Below are 15,413 nucleotides of genomic sequence, written 5' to 3' on the forward strand. Positions count from 1 at the left end.
ATGAATAAGTAAAGTTATTATTACTTCCAGAACTTTCCAGTTGGCAGAACAAGGAAATAACCATTTTTTTAGAAAGAGAAAAGTAAATAATGAGTTCATACTGATATTTTCTATTTAAAGATAGAAATTTCACCTAATTTTTAATTTTATATTTTATCTCTGTTCTCTTAAGCTAACAATTCTGGTTTCATAACATTAGCATAAATATTTGTTTTCCTGGAGGATCGAAATACGTGATTAAAACATACACGGTAGGAAAATGCAAATACACGGTTAATTAATATTTGCAATAGGATATATGTATATATGTTCTTTTTTTAATGTTTTATCTATTTTTGAGACAGAGAGAGAGAGAGAGAGAGAGAGAGAGAAAGCAGGGGAGGGGCAGAAAGAGAGGGAGACACAGAATCCGAAGCAGGAACCAGGCTCTGAGCTGTCAGCATAAAGCCCGACGCAGAGCTCGAACTCATGAACCACAATCATGACCTGAACCGAAGTTGGACGCTTAACCGACTGAGCCACCCAGGCACCCCTGTGCATATGTATTTTAAAATAACAGTTTCAAAGAGCAATCATAGTATTTTAATTAACAATAAAATGACTAAATACAGGTTAAGATTTCTTTGTCATTCTTTTAGTCCTTAGAATACATCCCACAAAAAAATGTAGTCGAAATATCGCTTTCACAGTCACCTAAAATAGCTCTTCTCTGGTAGTGCCATCAACTTGATGTAGAACTGAGTTCAATTGTTTCAATCTGATTTGGAGTTTTAGGGATTGCTTTGTTCCTTTATTTTTTTTAAGTTAATTTTATGTTTTTAAGTCATTTTATAACCACATCTGCATGGTTCCAGATCAAAACCATCCTGACAAATTTCATTCCGAAAGGTTTATTTCCATCTCTTATTTAATAGATTTTATCTTTTGAAGGCAATTTTAGGTTTACAGAAAAATGGACAGAAAGAACAGAGTTCCCATATACTCCCCCAACCACCCCCCCACGCTTTCCCCTTTATTAATGTCTTTTAAAAAAAAAAAAAAAACAAATGTGTTTAAGTTTATTTATTTATTTTGAGAGAGACAGAGACAGCATGAACAGGGCAGGGGCAGAGAGAAGGGAGAGAGAGAATCCCGAGCAGGCTCCACACTGTCAGCACAGAGCCAGACATGGGGCTCAAACACATGAAATCATGAGATCATGATCTGAGCCAAAAACAAAGAGTCAGACATTTATCTAACTGAACCACCCAGGTTCCCCTCTGCTTTATTAACATCTTGCATTAGTGTGGCATGTTTGTTACAATTGATGAGCCAATATTGATACATTATTATTAACTAAAGACTGTGTTTTATGTTAAGGTTCATTCTTTGTGTTGTACATTCTATAGGGTTTGATACATATGATAACATGTATCCCCCATTACAATAGGATACAGAATAGTTTCACAACCCTAAAAATCCCCTATGCTCCATTTATTCATCCCTCCCTTCTTTCATCCCTCCTCCCTCAGAACTCCTGGAGATCACTGGTCTCTTTACTGTCTCCATAGTGTTTTTCCCCCCTTTTCCAGAATGCCATATAGTTGGAATCATACAGTATATAGCCTTTCCATATTTGCTTCTTTCACTTAGCCATATGCATTTAAGATTCCTCTGTGTCTTTTTGCCCTCTGATAGCTCACTTCTTTTTATGGAACTGAATAATACTCCACTGTCTGGATGGACCACAGCTGTTTATTCGTTCACCTACTGAAGGACATCTTGTTGCTTCAAAGTTTTAACAATTATGAATAAAGCTGCTATAGATGTCCATGTGCAGGTGTTTGGGCAGATACGTTTTAAACTCATCTGGGTAAGTACCAAGGGGTGTGATTCCTGGATCATATGGTAAAAAAATACATTTAGTTTTGTAAGAAACTGCCAAACCGTTTTCCAAAGTGGCTTGCACCATTTTGTATTTCTATGAGAAATGAAGGAGAGTTCCTGTTATACCACATCCTTGCCAATATTGGGTACTATCAGCGTTTTGGATGTTAGCCATTCTAATGTGTATGTAGTGGCAATTGATTGTTTTTAATTTGCAATTCTCTTATGACATATAATGTTGAGCACCTTTTCATAAGTTTATTTGACATCTCCTGCTTCCTATTTTTTTCCTTCTACTATCGGTAACCATTTTATATTGGCTTTTGGTTTATCTTTCTATTGTTACTTTAAAAAATAACACACACACATTCATAGTCCCTCTTTCTTACACAGAGGCTAGCATACTGTACATATTCCATAGCATTTTATAGAGTTTTTTTTTTTTTTTTAACCTGGGTATAGGATCTCATTATATGGATGTACCATTATTTTTTTTTTAATTTTTAATGTTTATTTCTGAAAGAGAGAGAAACAGAGAGCAAGCAGGGGAGGTGCAGAGAGAGAGGGAGACACAGAATCCGAAGCAGGCTCCAGGCTGTGAGCTGTCAGCACAGAGCCCGACACGGGGCTCAAACCCACAGACCGTGAGATCATGACCCGAACTGAAATCAGACGCTTAACCAACTGAGCCACCAGGTGCCTCTGGATGTACCATTATTTCTTAAACCAATCCCTTATTAATGGACATTAGATGGTTTAGAAACTTTGGCTATGATAAAAATACTACTATAATGAATAACCTTATGCATACATCATTTCATATTTCTGCCTATATATCTTTGAGATACAGTTATAGTTATATGCTGTTTAATGTTAAATGCATATGTAATTTTGCTAGATATTGTTAAATTCTCATACCATTTCTGCACTCCCACCAGCAATGTATGAAAATGCCTATTTCCCTGCAGACTTGCCAATAAGATTTTGTCGAACTTAAGGATTTTGCCAACAGGATAGATGAAAAACTGTAATGTTCTAAATTTCAGTTGGATGATGGGTACATGGAATTTTGTTCTATTCTTAATTATACGTTTCACACATCTAACATATTTCATAAAATAAGCTACCACATAAATTTCTTTTAAAGAAAATATGTTTTTGGGGCACCTGGGTGGTTCAGTTGGTTAAGCATCCAACTTCGGCTCAGGTCATGATCTCATGGTTTGTGGATCTGAGCCGCCCCCCACCCCATCAGGCTCACAGTCCAGGAGTTCCAGCCCCGTGTTGGGCTCTGTGCTGACAGTTCAGAGCCTGGACCCTGCTTCTGATTCTCTGTCTTCCTCTCTCTTTGCCCATCCCCTGATCGCACTCTGTTTCTCTCTCTCAAAAGTAAATAAACATTAAAAAAAATAAAGAAAATAGGTTTTCTATTTTGATCTTAGAAGAAATACACCGCTTAAAAATTTTTTAATGTTTGTTTGTCTTTGAGAGAGAGAGAGAGAGACAAAGTGTGAGTGGGCAAGGGGTAAAGGGAAAGGGAGATACAGAATCTGAAGCAGACTCCAGGCTCTGAGCTGTCAGCACAGAGCCCAACATGGGTCTCGAACTCATGAACTGTGGGATCATGACCTGAGCCGGAGTTGGACACTTAACCAACTGAGCCACCCAGGCACCCCAGAAATATACCACTTTAACTAAAGAATTGGAATAATCCACAACCATAACTGGAAAGAATCTCAGAGGCAAGAAATTTCTGATGGGATCATTTAGCAAATGAAAGCTCTTAAATCAAGTAATTAACTTCAAGTCACATGATGGATGAAAAATCAGCTCACTTTTTCGTTGTTATTTATTTTTGAGAGACAGAGCCCAAGTGGGGGAGGGGCTGAGAGAGAGAGGGAGAGACAGAATCTGAAGCAGGCTCCAGGCTCTGAGCTGTCAGCACAGAGCCCGACGTGGGGCTCCAACTCATGAACTGTGGGATCAAGACCTGAACGGAGGTCGGATGCTTAATTCACTGAGCCACCCAGGTGCCCCTGCTTGATTTCTTTTTTTTTTTTTTTTTAACTTAAATAGGCTCCATGCCCAATGTGGGGCTTGAACTCAGAAGGGTTTGAACTCATGACCCTGAGATCAAGAGTTGGCTCTCCCAACTGAGCCAGCCAGACACCCCTAAGCTCACTTTTAACTAAAGCTAAAAATCCACTTCATACATTACAATCAATATATAAAAACTATGAAGAACACTATCCAAGAAACTGGGATGCATAGCACACGTCTTCATAACAATTCCACCATGTTTAAACGATACAGGAAGTGGAAATCACTGCATCAAAGCCAAGGCACTGGACTGACTGCTGCTGTGTTTCTATGTGCAGCTGAAAGCAGCTGTGAAATCCAATGTCATTTGGTTCTGACAGCCTCATTCATTATCTTTCTCTGTTTTCAGCTTCACAGAATGGATCAACTAGTGGGCTTCCTGCCAGTAGCCCCCAAATTTATGATTTGGAAACTGTAGATAAGCCCTATAAATATTAGAAATTTTCTGTCAATCTTACTTTGACGGATTTGTTTGTAATTCTTTTTTTTATATGTTTATTTATTTTGAGAGAGAGGGAGAGCACATGTGCACATGTGCACATATATATATATACATATATATGTGTGTATATATATATATATATATATATATATATATATATATATATATATATATATGAGTGAGCGGGGGAGGGGCAGTGCGTGAGAAGAGAGAATCCCAAGCAGGATCCTCCTTGTCATCAAGGAGCCCAATATGGGTCTCGATCTCATGAACCTTGAGATCATGACCTGAGCCGAATTCAAGAGTCGGATGCTTAACTGACTGAGCCACCCAGGCGTAAGAACTACTTTAAAACAAAAATTTTTAATGTTTATTTATTTTTGAGAGACAAAGCATGAGTGGGGGAGGGGCAGAGGAAGAGGGAGACACAGAGTCAGAAGGGAGCTCCAGGCTCTGAGCTGTCAGCACAGAGCCTGACGGGGGGCTCGAACTCACAAACCGTGAGATCATGACCTGAGCCAAAGTTGGATGCTCAACTGACTGAGCCACCCAGGAGCCCCTGGAGAACTATCTTTTTGAGTTGGATCATTCTTATGGAGTGGCAAGATGTGACTGCAATGGTTTTACAGTTCTATTCTTATTATATGGTGCGGATAATTAAAGTATTTTATATTAAATTTGCATCCTGAGGCTTCTTAACAAAAGCAACAAGATGGAACAAATTATTCAAAATCACCAACTCTCCAACAATATCATTCAGAGCAAAAGAAAAATAATTTTTTGGTCCAGGATCCTGTGCAATCTGGGATTTCATACTGCATTGAGTTGCCACATTACTTGGTTCTTCTTTCATCTGAATAATTCCTCAGGCTTGTGTGTGTGTGTGTGTGTGTGTGTGTGTGTGTGTGTGTGTGTGTGTGTGTGTATGTGTATGTGTGAGACTTTGACATTTTTGGAGCACCAGGCTGGTTGCTTTACAGAATGTCCCTCAATTTGTATTTGTCTGATGGTCCCTCATGCTTAGACTCAGGTCATGTGTTTGGAGCAGGAAAAAAACAGAAGTGATGTGTTCTCAATGCATCCTGTCACATATGTTGATGTGTCCCAGTAGTCATTATGTTAACTGCAGCTCTTGTGTTGAGGAAATGTCTGTATGGTTTCTCCACTGTAAAGTTACTGTATTTTTTCTTTGTAATTAAAAAGTAATTTGTGGGGAGATATTTTGAGATTGTATCTTGTTTCTCATCAAACTTTCATTTACCCAGTCATCCATTGATGATTATTTTTTTTTATAATTTTTTTGTTTTATTTACTTTTGAGAGAGAGACAGAATGCGAGTGTGGGAGGAGCAAAGAGAGAGGGAGACACAGAATCTGAAGCAGGCTCCAGGCTCTGAGCTGTCAGCACAGAGCCCGACGCGGGGCTTGAACTCATGAGCTGTGAGATCATGACCTGAGCCAAAGTCGGACGCTCAACCAACTGAGCCACCCAGGCACCCCATCCATTCATGATTCTTGACTGAACCAATATTACTGTGATGGTTACAAACGGTGGCATAAAGATATTTTTTAGTTTGAATTTCTTTAAAATATATTTGTTTACGTGCTTATAAAATGTATACAATGCCAGAGAAAATCACACAGCTCAAATCAGCAATCCAAAGAGGCTGTGAAGTGGCAAAGACAAATAAAAATTTGTACAAATAACAAACACTGATGAGAGGTAAGAATAAGCAAGTCTCGCATTGCCTAAACCTGTCTTTTGATCAGTAACCGTAAGGTGAAAGAACTTGAGAAACCCTTTAAATTTTGTCAGACATGTCTTGGGACATAATGATAAGGGTCTCCCCACCCAATGTAAACTTGAAAAAGGATGTTTGTGGGCTTAACTGGAACTTACTGTCGCATCAAGAACTTATCACAGGGATGAAATTAACTCTACTTATGAATTCAAGCCTTGTAAGACTGCTTCCATATGGCTTGCTTTTGTATTTGTCCAAATAAATTTGAGTGTTTTCCTTATTGATAACTTAAGCAAAATTATTTAATTACTGAATATTTAAAACATACAGGAAATAATATTACAAACAACCATTTAGTCATCACTCTCAATTTAAATATTTATATTTTACCATCTTTGCTTAAGAATGCTTTTTCTTTAAATAAAAAAAGTCAAATTATAATAAATATACACACCTAATATTGTTTTCTGCATGTTACATTATATGCAAGTTGTATCATATTAAATATATCCTATCACTATTTACTTTCATTTTTACTTAAAATAATATTTTTGAAATTTATCTACCTTAATACATGTAGATATGATTTACTTATTTTAACTACTTATGGAAATCTACTGTGTGAATAATAACATTTTTTATTAATTTCCCAGCTGATAACTAGACTGTTTTTATTTTTTTACTTCTTGCTGTTTCAAAAGGTGTAATAAATATCCTGATATGTTCTTTGTGTATATGTTGGGCAAGTTTCTCTGTAGTAAACAAACAAACAAAAAAATAGCCCTGAGTCATGGTGCAACCACATCTTGAGTTTTACTAGATATTGCCAAATGGGTTTCCAAATGGCTGTACCAATTTAAACTCTTATCAGCAACTCACATCCTTTCCTACACTTGTGTTGTCAGATTTTATACTTTGTTTCCAACTGGAAGGATAAGAATGATCACTTTATAACTTAAATTTGCATTCCCTTTTTTAATTGAAGTATAGTTGACATATAATGTTTTATTAGTTCCAGGTCTACAACATAGTGATTTGACAATTCTATACATTATTCTAGCTCACTGTAAGTACAGTTACCACCTGTCACCATACAATGTTATGACAATATTGATAACATTCTGTATGTTGTACTTTTCATCCCAGTGACTTATTTATTGTACCTCTTAATCTCTGCCACCTATTCCAGCCATCCTCCTAACCCCTTCCCCTCTGACAACCACCAATTTGCTCTCTGCATTTATGATTCTATGTTTTTTAATTGTTTGTTTTTTAGATTTCACATATAAGAGAAAGCATATGATATCCATCTTTCTTTGTCTGACTTATTTCACTTAGCATAATATCCTCTAGATCCATCCATTTTGTTGCAAATGTCAAGATCTTATTCTTTTCTATGGCTGAGTAACATTCCATCTTCTTTATCCATTCACCAGCCAGTGGACACTTGGGTTACTTCCATACGTTGGCTATTGTAAATAATGCTACAAAACACAGAGGTGCATATATCTTTTCAAATTAATGTTTTCATTTTCCTTGGGTAAAAACGTAGTATTGGAATTACTGGATCGTGTAGTATTGGAATTACTGGATCGTATAGTATTTCTATTTCCAATTTTTGGAAGGGACTCCATACTGTTTTCCACAGTGGTTGCACCATTTGCATCTCTTAATTTGTGGTGGAAGAGCTTCTTTTCATGTTTTTTGCTATTGGGTCTTCTTTCTCTGTAATATACCTGTTTATATCTTTGCTCATTTTCGTTTGGGTTGTCATATTCTTTGTAAGAGTTCTTTATTTATTATGGAGTTTAATCTTTGTTCTATGCCTTGCAAACACTTTCTCCCTCCTTTAAAATTGGTCACTTTGTTCATAAGGTTCTAGATAAATAGAGATTTTAAGTTTAATGTGGCTAAAATTATTAATCATATAATTTCTTTTGTTTTGTGTCTTAAAAACCAGACAATTGCCGGTGCCTGGGTGGCTCAGTCGGTTAAGCGTCCGACTTTGGCTCAGGTCATGATCTCGCAGTCCATGGGTTCGAGCCCTGCATCAGGCTCTGCACTGAGAGCTCAGAGCCTGGAGCCTGCTTCGGACTGTGTCTCCCTCTCTCTCTGCATCTCCCTCGCTCACACTGTCTCTCTCTCTCAAAAATAAACAAACATTAAAAAAACAACAACAGACAATTAGCATAGTACTTACAGAATTTACCTGGATGAGACCTGTTTGTTTTATACATTCCCTGGTTCTATATCCCTTAAATGTCTATGGAAATAGAAGAAACTGAGAAAAATTCTTAGAATTTGAAGATAGTAATCTTTATTTTTTTTAATGTTTATTTATTTTTGAGAAAGCTCAAGTAGGGGAGGGGCAGAGGGGGACAGAGGATCCAAAGTGGGCTCTGCCCTGACAGCAGCTAGCCTAATGTGGGGCTTGAACTCACGAACCACGAGATCATGACCTTAGCTGAAGGTGGATGCTCAACCAACTAAACCACCTAGGTGCCCCAGAGCTAGTTGATAATCTTAAGACTGGCCATGAGAAGCTGCACTTTAGGCAAATGTCTTCCCTGGGCTAAATGAAGTTGGTTCTCACCAACTCACAGTTTTAGTACACATCGTAACTGAACTGATGAGAGTTTTCTCCTTGGTGAGTCACAGATAGAAACTAAACCAGGTGGAGATGTCAAAGGAAATTTATTTGCAGCAAATTAAGGAGATCACGGGGAGTAACTTCCAAAGCTGTGACTCCCAAGCAAGGGTGAATGGGTTATTTTTATTTATGGTTAGGATAAATATTTAGAATGGAGAGTCTTGTCATTGCATGTAGAGGCGGGCATAAGGTTGCACATACGCCTTCAGGAAACATGCCTATACATACATTGTATGTTATGTAAATGAGGCCTGTGCTTCTCCTTGGGTGGAGATTTTAGTATTATAATGAGGTAAAGGTGGGGCACCTGAGTGGCTCAGCCGGTTAAGCATCTGATTTTGGTTCAGGTCATGATCTCGCAGCTTGCTGAGTTTGAGCCCTGCATTGGGCTCTGTGCTGACAGTGTGGAGCCTGGAGTCTGCTTTGAGTTCTGTGTCTCCCTTCCTCTCTGCCTCTCTCTCTATCTCTCTAAAAAATAGACAAACAGTTAAAAAAAAATCTGTAAAAAATTATGACGCAAAGGTACTGTTCGTCATTTCATGGGTAACTCCATGGTCCATCTGTGCAGGTGTGAGTCAGGAGTTAAGCTCAAACTGGTCCGGGTGGTCTGGGCTGCTGGAGCTCTTCATCTGGGCCGTTATTATTGTTTGAGGAGTATTTTTGGTTTCCACCATGGGAAGCCAGTCGGGTCTTTTGCCTGAGTAAGAGATAAAGCTGGAAAAAAGAGCTTAAGGAAAAATGTGGGACAAAGGTCAGTGGGTTTAAGCAAGTGAGTAGTAACGGTCAGGTCTTGGGGTCTCCTTGGTAACAGTACCAGCTTTTGTTTTGTTTTGGGGAGGGCAGGAGCTGAACCAGATAGATGGGCTTTTGTTCTCTAACAATGATTATCATTCACATTATTCCTAAAAAAATATTTTTTGATGCAAATGGGGAGTATTAATAATCTGGAATATGATACTCCTTGTTTTCTTTATTAAAAAACACTTTTTAAGTGTTTATTTATTTTTTGAGAGATAGATAGAGCATGAGCAGGGAAGAGGCAGAGAGAGAGACACAGAATTGAAGGCAGGCTCCAGGCTGTCAGCACAGAGCCTGAGGTGGGGCTCGAACTCACGAACTGCAAGATCATGCCCTGAGTCGAAGTTGGATGCTTAACCCACTGAGCCACCCAGGCACCCTGGAATATGCTACTCCTTAAAAAAGAAAAACTTGGGGTGTCTGGGTGGCTCAGTCGGTTAAGCGGCCGACTTCAGCTCAGGTCATGATCTCGCAGTCCGTGAGTTCGAGCCCTGCGTCGGGCTCTGTGCTGACAGCTCAGAGCCTGGAGCCTGTTTCAGATTCTGTGTCTCCCTCTCTCTGACCCTCCCCTGTTCATGCTCTGTCTCTCCCTGTCTCAAAAATAAATAAAACGTTAAAAAAAAAAAATTAAAAAAAAAAAAAGAAAAATTTACCAAAGAAATATGAGGTCGTTGGTCGCATTACTGCATGGGAGTTGCCAAGATCTCTCTCATAGTGAGGTACTAGTTCTGTGGATGACAGCTGGGATTTTGTAACACCTGATGTCTAATGCTATGCCATTTGTTAAGAATATCTCTTTCCTGGAAGGATTAGATGAGTAGCTACTTTTCCTATCCATAATGAAACTCCACTCATCCCCAACTCTGCCTTGCCGAATGCTTGAATAGTAGGATGTATATACAAAGATGATACACTGCCTATCTTTTTTCTACCAGGGAGAAAAACGTAGCATAGCTTCCTTTTTACTGACTGTGAGAACTAGAAAAGTTACTTTCTCCCCAAGACTAGTTGTGTGAATCAAACCAAGTTTTAAAAGCTTCAGTGAATTTTCCTCATTATATAAACTGTTTTAAAGCAAAATTAAAGAACAACCTATTAATCATCACCAATACTAAAAATTATACCCTTACTTCACTGATTCTCCACAGATATTTAACCCCCAGAAAGGCGGGGCTGAGAGGATCACTGCTTTACAATGCTTTCTTTCACGTTTGTAAGTGATGCTTTCCTCATTTTTTACAATAATCTGTCTAGCCTGTACTAAGGACTGTTTTTATTCTTAAACGATTGAGTTTTTATTTTATTTTTTGTAAAATCATTACTTTAAATTCAGTAAAAGAGTTAACAAGGATAGTTTTTAAAAAAATAACTTTGAAAAGCGGATCATAGAAAGGATACATACTAATCATAGAACATGGAAAAAATACCAAAAAGGAATATAAAAATCTACAAGCATACCAGCCAGAGATAACAACTATTAATATTTTATATCATAATTTCAGTCTTTTTTCTATGCATATATCTGTATATTTTAACCAAAGATGAGATCATCAAGTCCATTTGTTTTATCGATTTATTTTTCCCTATTCTTTTTTGGTTTAACATTTTACTATATTACTAAATATTCTTCTAAAATATTATCATATTTAAGACATTCTTATATTTATATGCATATAAAATATGAATAATATTCTATCATAGGGTTGGGTCATAATATATGTAAATATACCCAATCATTTATTTTTATGTTATGGGTTTTAAGAATGATGATGCAGCTCATTTTTTTTTATAAATTTTTCTAATGTTTATTTATTATTGAGAGACAGAGAGACACAGAGTGTGAGCAGGGGAGGGGGCAGAGAGAGGGGGGGAGACACAGAATCCGAAGCAGGCTCCAGGCTCTGAGCTGTCAGCACAGAGCCCGACGCAGGGTTCGAACTCACAAACGGCAAGATCATGACCTGAGCCGAAGTCAGTCACCTAACCAACTGAGCCACGCAGGTGCCTCTGATGCAGCTCATTTTTAATAACTGTTTTTAAAGTTTATTTACTTTGAGAAAGAGATAGAGCATGTGAGTGGGGGAGGAGCAGAGAGAGAGGGAGAGAGAGAATCCCATGCGGGCTGATGGGGGAGCATAAGGCAAACTAATTAATACCCTGCAAACAGCGCACCCCCTCTCCCACACCCTCTCCTCCTCGCCCCCCGCCGCCCCAGGTGGGATATGTATGATATTCCTCAGGCACTTCTAGCTGCCCAAGAACAAAGGAAAGGAAAGAAAATAAGTGGTTAACTGATAGAGATCACAGTCGTGCAGGACATGAGTCTCCATCAGTTCACATAGATCTTGGTAAATCACAAGAAAAAGGCAATCTTATCAATAGCCAAATCTCCAGAAATGTATAGACTCAGTTTCCTGGAGCCCCAACATCACCTTCCCTGCATAGTGATGTGAGGGACAAAGGCAAGAAGGAAATGGCAGGTAAAATTAAATTTACAACCTGCAGCCCACTGATAAATACTTGAAGCAAATACAGAACACAACATTTCTCCAGGAACCCCATACTGTCATAATGTTAATGCCTTACTTGAGGGAAAATAACCTTAGGGAGGCCTCTGACATCCTTTGAGTCTTCTTTAGCATATCAAAGTCCTTCTGGAGACCTCCCTTCTGCCTTTACCTCCCCCAACTCCATAGTATATAACCAGTCACTCCTCACAACCCCAGTGCAGCTCTTACTGCCCACAGGTCCTTTCCCTGTGCCTTAATAAAATCACCTTTTTTTGCACCAAAGATGGCTCAAGGATTCTTTCTTGGCCATCAGCTCCGAACCTCTATCACTACAAAACCCCATCACAGAGCCTGATGGAAGTCTTGAACCCACGAAACGTGAGATCATGACCTGAACCGAAATGAAGAGTTGGAGGCTTAACTGACTGAACCACCCAGGCGCCCCACATTCTTAATAACTTTCAACGCACGTCCATGAATATTTCTTTAAGTTAGTCCCACAATGGAATTGCTCAAATGGTACACAAATTTTTAGGGCTTTTCATATTCACTCTCAAATTTCCCCTGTTAAAACTTACGTAATTTATGCATTTCAAAGTATTTTAACCCTTATTTTTTACTTTCTTACAGGTAAGTTTTTTTGTTTTTTTTTTTAATGTTTGTTTATTTTTGAGAGAGAGAGAGAGAGAAACAGAGTGCGAGCAGGGGAGGAGCAGAAAGAGGGGGACTCAGAATCCAAAGCAGGTTCCAGGCCCTGAGCTGTCAGCACAGAGCCCCATGTGGGCTCGAACTCACAAACCACGAGATCATGACCTGAGCTGAAGTCAGATGCTTAACTGGCTGAGCCCCCCAGGAGCCCCATAGGTCTGTCTCTTTTTAAATGTTTATTTTGAGCGAGAGAGAGCGAGAGTGAGCGTGAGCTCGAGGGAGCAAGCCTGCCTGTGGGGGAAGGGCAGAGAGAGGGAGAGACAGAAGAATCCCAAGCAGGCCCTATGTTCTCAGTGCAGAGAGGGCCCCAACCCAGAGCCACAAGGTCATGACCTGAGCTAAAATCAAGGGTTGGAGGCTTAACCGACTGGGCCACCCAGGCGCCCCGGGCATGTCTCTTTTTAGAATGCGTCAGGAAGGTTGACCCATCTACCTGCTGACCCTTCTACCTGGAATGCCTGCTTGCACCAGGTGATACCACTGATGCTTCTCAGGGCCTTTTGCCCGGAAATATTTAAGTAAACATTTTCAAGGCCTGTGAAAATCTTGGATCCAACAGGTTTGCCTCATCCCCTCCCTTAAACTCTCAAAATTAAACTCCTTCTCTTAAGTTTCTCATAAATTCCTCCGTGTCTGGGTGGAACTAGCAGAATTCCAGGCAGGATCTTTAAGTCTCCTTGTACGTTACTCTAGGTCTTAAATTTCCCTGGGAGGGAGCTCCATTGCCAATATTTGTTCCCTACATGCAACACACACAGGAGCTGGAATATGAGTGAGGGAGGTTGACCAACTTCTGAGCTCCATGGATTCTTTCTGCACCCTCTCTAGGTTTGATGAGTGTTTCTATGTTGGATTTTGGTGATGGGGAAGGAACTGGCTTCTCTGAATGCATTTGCTTTCTAATTCACTTTTTGGGTGGGGTAGTGGGGAGCTCACATCTGGACATTCCTTTTAAACGTAGAAAGCTATAATTTAGCATCTTTATTCTCCCATCCAGAACTGACCACTGCTTTGACACTTTCCAGAAGGTGGCTCTTGTCTTGCAGCCCTTGGAAGAGAGAGATCGTAGGTAATGGTGTGGGGAATAAAATACATAGACTAACACCTCACAGAATCATCCCACCACAGAGCTCATGAATATTACGTTTTGCAAGATGAAATGGTTATGTTGTAATAAGTGAAAATAATAGGAAAATGTATTTTCCCCATGACTACAGCTATATGAAATTACAATGTCTGTATAGGAAATAAGACAAGATGAGGAATACTAAATTGCTAATCTTGGTTACCTCTAGAACTCTGGGATTACGCATGAGATTTTATCTCTATATTAGCCAAAATGCTTGTAATCACTTTGATAAATAGGAAAAAATAAATTTACCAAAACAAATAGAGAAATGTCTTTCATTTCTTGCTGGTACATTTCCTTGAATGGACCTTGCATGATCAAGAAATTACCTACATTTATACATAAAGATCCCATCCTCCTGTGGTAAGCTACTGTAGTGTTTTAATAATCTTCTTGGTTAGAAGTCTTCCTTCTATCTGTCATTGAATGTCTTCTGGTACATTATTATAATTATTATTATAGTGTCTCTGGCTAAAATAAAGTTGGAGTTTGTTGTTTAGCTAATGTTACCACCATGGTTAACCACAAAAGAAAAGTATCTTTATGTATTATATATAACAATACGTTGGTTAAACTATTCGTTGTTTATTGAAAGCATTACAAACTGTGTAAACTTCTGTCATAATGTATCATAATATAGTGGAATAAATGTGAGCAGGAATGAAATCACTTATCTGTGTGTTCTCAGCATCTACCAGACTTACAGCACATAAGAGGGACTCCCAACAAAGGATTGTTAAATCAACGGATTAAATTTAAAAAAATTTAAATTATGATCATTTCCTCAGAATATAAATGATTGGGGGTGGGGGCACCTGGGTGGTTCAGTCGGTTAGGCATCCGACTTCAGCTCAGGTCATAATCTCACAGTTGGTGGGTTCCAGCCCCGCCTCGGGCTCTGTGCTGACAGCTCAGAGCCTGGAGCCTGCTTCGGATTCTGTGTCTCCTCCTCTCTCTGCCCCTCCCATGTTCATGCTCTGTCTCTCTCTGTCTCTCAATAATAAATAAACATTAAAAAAAAATATATATATAAATGATCAGAAATACCTTGATTTTTGAAAAATCTCTGGAAAAATCCAGATCAAGACTTTCATTAGATTATTTTTGAAGAAAATTATCCTCAACTACAATAGAAGGGGTTTTGCCTGGACGGCCTCTAAGTCTTTCACCGTCTATTAAAGTGTATAATTCTCCAATTTTATGACTCATTGCACTATAAATGCCAAAATATTCAAAACTAGTTATTTTTCATTTTTAAATATTGTTTCCTTTATTTTAAGAAAAACATATTAAAAAATAAAAAAGAATTGGCATAGTTAGGCCAGACCTATATTTTCAATGGAAACAGAGCTGAGCAGATTCAGACAGCAGAGCTCTGTGACCAAACAATCCTCGCTCAACATGACAGAATGGAGTCTATTTTTACATGTAGAAAGGATAATTTTTAAAAAAAAACAGCTCTATGCTTT

The sequence above is a fragment of the Panthera leo genome, chromosome B1 (genome assembly GCF_018350215.1).
Source record: "Panthera leo isolate Ple1 chromosome B1, P.leo_Ple1_pat1.1, whole genome shotgun sequence".
Classification (NCBI taxonomy): Eukaryota; Metazoa; Chordata; class Mammalia; order Carnivora; family Felidae; genus Panthera; species Panthera leo.